This window comes from Micropterus dolomieu, linkage group LG07 (assembly GCF_021292245.1).
Source record: "Micropterus dolomieu isolate WLL.071019.BEF.003 ecotype Adirondacks linkage group LG07, ASM2129224v1, whole genome shotgun sequence".
Taxonomy (NCBI): domain Eukaryota; kingdom Metazoa; phylum Chordata; class Actinopteri; order Centrarchiformes; family Centrarchidae; genus Micropterus; species Micropterus dolomieu.
In genome coordinates this window covers 32053761-32060402 of record NC_060156.1, presented here as the reverse complement: position 1 = coordinate 32060402, position 6642 = coordinate 32053761, and the positions used below count along the sequence as shown (strand labels likewise).

The 6642-nt window shown below is 42.3% G+C and overlaps 1 protein-coding gene across 3 annotated transcripts in view; it reads right to left on the bottom strand.

The window, feature by feature from the left end:
- nmi (N-myc (and STAT) interactor) overlaps positions 1–6642 on the bottom strand; it is a 37240-nt gene that overhangs the window by 11794 nt on the left and 18804 nt on the right. The window lies entirely within an intron of this gene.

Below are 6642 nucleotides of genomic sequence, written 5' to 3'. Positions count from 1 at the left end.
GAGAACATGGATCCATCATGCCTTGTTACCACTGTGCAGGCTGGTGGTGGTGGTGTAATGGTGTGGGGGATGTTTTCTTGGCACACTTTAGGCCCCTTAGTGCCAATTGGGCATCGTTTAAATGCCACGGCCTACCTGAGCATTGTTTCTGACCATGCCCATCCCTTTATGGCCACCATGTACCCATCCTCTAATGGCTACTTCCAGCAGGATAATGCACCATGTCACAAAGCTCGAATCATTTCAAACTGGTTTCTTGAACATGACAATGAGTTCACTGTACTAAAATGGCCCCCACAGTCACCAGATCTCAACCCAATAGAGCATCTTTGGGATGTGGTGGAACGGGAGCTTCGTGCCCTGGATGTGCATCCCACAAATCTCCATCAACTGCAAGATGCTATCCTATCAATATGGGCCAACATTTCTAAAGAATGCTTTCAGCACCTTGTTGAATCAATGCCAGGTAGAATTAAGGCAGTTCTGAAGGCGAAAGGGGGTCAAACACAGTATTAGTATGGTGTTCCTAATAATCCTTTAGGTGAGTGTATGTGTTCTCTATACTGTAGCCTTTGATTTCATATGTATTATTATTATTATCGTATGAGTAAGCACATTCAAATTCCTCGTACGTGTAGGGCAGTCACGGTGAAGTAATTTTCACCATGGCAATATACGGTATTATCGCATTTTTCATCAATGAAGTAATTTGGTGCCATTTAGCATAATGTTAGTAAGAGTGTCTGTCACCTCACTGCACAGCGAGCTTTACGGTCAGAACAAGCTAGCTGCTGGGTGCAAGTCAACAACATTGCCAAGCAAACTTCTATTTGTAGTTTGACCGTGTCTTTCCCCACATAGCTATATCTCTAAATGCTCCGTATTTGTATAGCGCCTTTCTAATCTTTTCGACCACTCAAAGCGCTTTTATAGTACATCTGCATTCACCATTCCCACACATTCATACACAGTTCAGTATCATGCCAAAGGACACTTCGACATGCAGTCTGGAGGTGCCGGATTGAATTGATTGTGATTCTGATATTGCTAGACTGCTATCACTGATGTGAACTCAAGCTATCCACAGCTGTTGATCTGTATTTGATGAATTAGTATTTGATACTAAAAAGGTACAATTTGGCTACAGGAACAACTGACTGATTTTATGAGTAATGTAGTCTTCAGTGTTTTTTACAACATTAATTATTCAAAATAAAAATTTCTTGAACATCACTGTTAACATTAAACAACTAATTAAAAGTTAGGAGTAATTGAAATGAAGATACTCATTGTAGGTCAAAACATGACTTTCTAAGTCCAAAATTTGACTTACTATGTGTTAGGTCTTAACTGGTCTCGATTCAGTTCAATTATGATTATCCTGTCAACAATTCGAATTGATATCTCGATGCATCACCGTGCCTAAATGTAGCTAACGTATATAGCATTATTAAATTATTGTTACTGACCTCTGTTGCTGCTATTTTAATTTCTGATGCAGATATTATTAGTATAGATTCCGATACTGGTTGAACTAGCACTTTACAATACTCCAGCCACACCATGTTCAGTCCGCCTTAATAGAGCATAGTGTAGTTGAATGTTAATTTGTGTATGCGGTATGTGGATGAATGACAAACAAATGAAAACAAACTTGAAGAATTTAGATTGATTATTGGCATTTGTGAATCAATTCAGAAGAGTGTGGGGGCTGGTGAAGATAGCTGACGTACTGCGGTAAGCGTGTCCAGTCATTTCCGTTTCTGGTGCTTGTGTGTTGGTAGCGTGTTGTGCTGCTCTCGCTAAATACCAGTTAAATTTCTTAGATTACAGCGGCTAATTGTCCGCTAAACACTTATTATAGATTACTTATTACAGTAATTCTGCCTAAGCACTCACATTTCTTTCCATCTTTTAGTGACTGCTGTTCAATCTCATAGTTGTTTTCAAAAGTTTTGGTAGCTAACGCTTAAGTACTTTAGCTTAGCCATTAGCGACTTTAGCTTAGCAGCTAGCGATGGCTTCTCCTTCTCCCTCTCCTACTTTCTCTAGCTCGATGTGTCAGATGTTCAGTTACTCCTATGCCTCCTTTAGCGGTAATGGTACGTGTAACAAGTGTAGTTTGTTTAATTTGTTGACATGGAGGCGAGGCTCAGTGATTTAGAAGTCCGACTCCGCACCTTGGTAGATCAGTCTTTAGCTACTGTAGCTAGCCAGTCCCCAGTAGTCGGTGCGGGCCGGCCTGAGTTAGCCTGTGGTAGCCGTCCCCCAGCATCTCCCACGCAGCCAGGAAGGGGTGGCTGGGTGACTGTCTGAAGGAGGAATAGTCGTAAGCATTCAAAGCCCACGGGGCACCATCAACCTGTTCACGTTTCTAACAGATTTTCCCCACTCAGCGACACACCCGCTGAGAAACCAACTCTGATCATTGGCAGCTCCATTTTGAGAAACATGAAGTTAGCGAAGCCAGCGGCCATAGTTAAGTGCATCCCTGGGGCCAGAGCGGGCGACATTGAGTCTTATTTGAAACTGCTGGCTAAGGATAAACAGAAATACAGTAAGACTGTTATTCACGTCGGTGGTAATGACTCCCGGTTACGCCAATCGGAGGTCTCTAAGATTAATGTTGAGTCGGTGTGTACATATGCAAAAACAATGTCGGACACCGTAGTTTTCTCTGGACCCCTGCCAAATCTGACCAGTGATGACATGTATAGACTCATGTCGTCATTCCGCCGCTGGCTGTCGAGGTGGTGTCTAGCAAACGATGTGGGCTTTGTAAATCATTGGCAGACTTTCTAGGGAAGACCTGGTCTGATTCGGAGAGACGGCATCCATCCCACTTGGGAAGGAGCAGCTCTCATTTCTACAAATCTGGCCAAGTTTATTAGTGGACCAAATCCATGACAACCCAGAGGTGAGACCAGGAGGCAGAGTCGCAGTCTAACACACTTCTCTGCCCTTCTATTTCAGCAGTTACCCACCCAAAACACTACACAGAGTCGCAATCTAACACACATCTCTGCTCCTCCATTCCAGGAGTTACTTAGTGAAAACCCTATAGTGACGGTGTTTGTCCCCGATCATTGAAGTTATTTAAATCAAAGGTAAACAGAAGAGGAGCTGTGCATAAAAATTTCATAAAAATTAAAGCCACAAGAGCAATAGTGCAAATGAATAGGAGAGTTAAATGTGGACTCTTAAACATCAGATCTCTCTCTTCTAAAGGTGTACTAGTAAATGAACTAATATTAGATTATGATATTGATTTATTTTGTCTTACTGAAACCTGGCTGGGTGATGGAGAATATGTTAGCCTAAATGAATCCACCCCTCCCAGTTATATTTATACTCACATTCCTTGAGGCACAGGCCGAGGAGGTGGAGTTGCAGCTATCTTCGACTCTAGCCTACTAATCAGCTCTAAACCTAAACTAAATTCTCTAAACCTAACTCATTTGAAAGCCTCGTCTTAGTTTTTCACACCCAAGTTGGAAATCACTGCAACCAATTCTTTTTGGTATAATGTACCGAGCACCGGGTCCGTACTCTGAATTCTTATCTGAATTTGCAGAGTTTTTGTCAACTTTAATCCTTAAAACGGACAAAGTTATTATTGTAGGGGATTTTATTATTCATGTGGACGTTGAGAATGACAGCTTCAGGACTGCGTTCATCTCTCTGTTAGATTCCATTGGCTTCTCTCAGAGTGTTCATGAACCGACTCACTGTTTTAACCACACCCTCGACCTTGTTCTGGTATATGGTATTGAAATTGAACATTTAATGGTGTTCCCACAGAATCCCTCTTTATCTGACCACTGTTTGATAACTTTTGAGTTTGTATCGCTGAACTACACGCCATTGGGCAAACAATTTTATACAAGATGTCTGTCTGATAGCACTGTAGCTAAATTTAAGGATGCGATTCCATCCGCTCGAAATTCATTAGATCAAAAAGTAACGGAGGACTCCTATGCTAATTTCAGTCCCTCCCAAATCGATCATCTTGTTGATACTGCTGCAGGCTCACTGCGAATGACACTTGACTCGGTTACCCCTCTAAAAAAGAAAATAATAAAACAAAGGCGGTTAGCTCCATGGTATAATACTGAAACTCGCAAATTAAAGCAAATATCGCGGAAACGTGAGAGGAATTGGCGTTCCACCAAACTGGAAAATTCTCGTTTAAAACTTATAGGAAGGTCCTCCGTAATGCCAGAGCAGCGTACTACTTGTCATTAATAGAGGAAAATAGGAACAACCCTAGGTTTCCTTTCAACACTGTAGCCAGGCTGACAGAGAGTCACAGCTCTATTGAGCCAAGTATTCCCGTAGCTCTCAGTAGTTATGACTTCATGAGATTCTTTAATGATACAATTCTAACTATTAGAAACAAAATTCACCAAGACCTGCCCTCAACTGGCACCAACTTCTCTAAACTCAGGAACCTTAGAAATGGCTGTAAAACCAGATATAGGTTTAGACTGCTTTGCTTCCCTCAATCTTTACCAACTAACTTCAATAATTTCTTCATCTAAACCATCAACCTGCCTCTTAGACCCCATCCCGACTAAGCTGCTTAAAGAAGTTTTACCCCTAGTCAACACTTCTCTACTAGATATGATCAATCTATCTTTATCAACAGGCCTTCCATTTCTCTCTAAGGTCCTGGAGGAAGCAGTTGCTAAACAGCTGTGTGACTTTCTACAGAGCAATAGTTTATTTGAGCTCATCATAGCACAGAGACAGCACTGGTGAAAATTACTAATTACCTCCTCATTGCATCAGACAAAGGACTTGTCTCTGTACTGGTTTTATTAGATCTTAGTGCTGCATTTGATACCATTGACCATCAGATCCTATTGCAGAGACTGGAACATTTCATTGGCATTAAAGGAACCGCTCTAAGCTGGTTTAAGTCCTATTTATCAGATCGATTTCAGTTTGTACATGTTAATGATGAGTCCTCCATGCACGCCAAAGTTAGTCATGGAGTTCCACAAGGATCTGTCCTCGGACCAATCCTGTTCACTTTATATATGCTTCCTTTAGGCAATATTATCAGGAAATATTCCATAAACTTTCATTGTTATGCAGATGATACTCAGTTATATCTAGCGATCAAGCCAGATCAATTAAGATGTGCCTTCAGGATGTTAAAACCTGGATGACCTGTAATTTTCTAATGTTAAACTCAGATAAAACTGAAGTTATTTTTCTGAGGCCCAAGCACCTCCGTGACGCATTATCTAAAGATATAGTTTCCCTTGATGGCATCGCCCTGGCCTCCAGCACCACTGTGAGGAATCTTGGAGTTATCTTTGATTATTTGATTGATGAAAATTAGTCCATGCATTTGTTACATCTAGGCTGGACTACTGCAATTCTTTATCAGGCTGCTCGAAAAAGTCCATTAAGACTCTTCAGCTGATTCAGAATGCTGCAGCATGTGTTCTGACAGGAACCAGGAAAAGAGATCACATTTCTCCTATCTTAGCTTCTCTGCATTGGCTTCCAGTAAAATTTAAAATCATTCTTACCTACAAAGCTCTTAATGGTCAGGCACCATCTTATCTTAAAGAGCTCATAGTACCTTACTACCCCACCAGAGCACTGCGCTCCCAGAATTACTTGTCGTTCCTAGAGTCTCCAAAAGTAGACTAGGAGCCAGAGTGTTCAGCTTTCAATCTCTTCTCCTGTGGAACCAGGTTCCAGTTTGGGTTCAGGAGGCAGACACCATCTCCACATTTAAGACTAGGCTGAAGACTTTCCTCATTGATAAAGCTTATAGTTAGGGCTGGCTCAGGTGAGTCCTGAACCATCCCTTAGTTATGCTGCTATAGACCTAGACTGCCGGGGGACTTCCCATGATGCACTGAGCTCCTCTCTCCCTTTCTTTCACTCCCTCTGTATGCAACCTCATCCCATTATTGCATGTTACTAACACAACTTCTCCCCTTTCTGGTAGTCTTGTGCTTTCTCGTCCCTCTCCTCTCTCCTCCTATCACTTCCTGCAGGTGTTTCTGGCTCTGGAGCTGTGGAGTCTGGATCTGTGGCTGCGGGTCACCTGCTGCTTCAGTGTTCCTGCTCGACACCCTCTGCTACAATTATTACTAGTCCTATTGTTATTATTAACATTACGATTATTATCATAAACGTTACTTTATATATCTGTACCATTTTTCATTTAGTCTATAGCAACATAACCTTTACTGTCTGTACCTCTGTGTGTATATTGTGTAGGCTGGCTCCATCTCCTTCCATCTCTCTCCCCCTCTCCCTCTCTCTCTCCCTCCCCCTCTCTCCCTCCCTCTCTCTCTCCCTCTCTCTCTCCCTCTCTCCCTCTCCCTCTCTCTCCCTCTCTCTCTCTCTCTCTCTCTCTCTCTCTCTCTCTCCCTCTCTCTCTCTCACCCCCCAACCGGTCGAGGCAGATGGACGCCCACCCTGAGCCATGGTTTTGCTCGAGGTTTCTGCCTCTTAAAAGGACGTTTTTCCTTGCCTCTGTCGCCTAGTGCTGCTCTTGGTGGGAATTGTTGGGCTTCTGTAAATAACATCACAGAGTATGGTCTAGACCTGCTCTTTTATGAAAAGCGCTGTGAGATAACTGTTGTTGTGATTTGGCGCTATATAAATAAAATT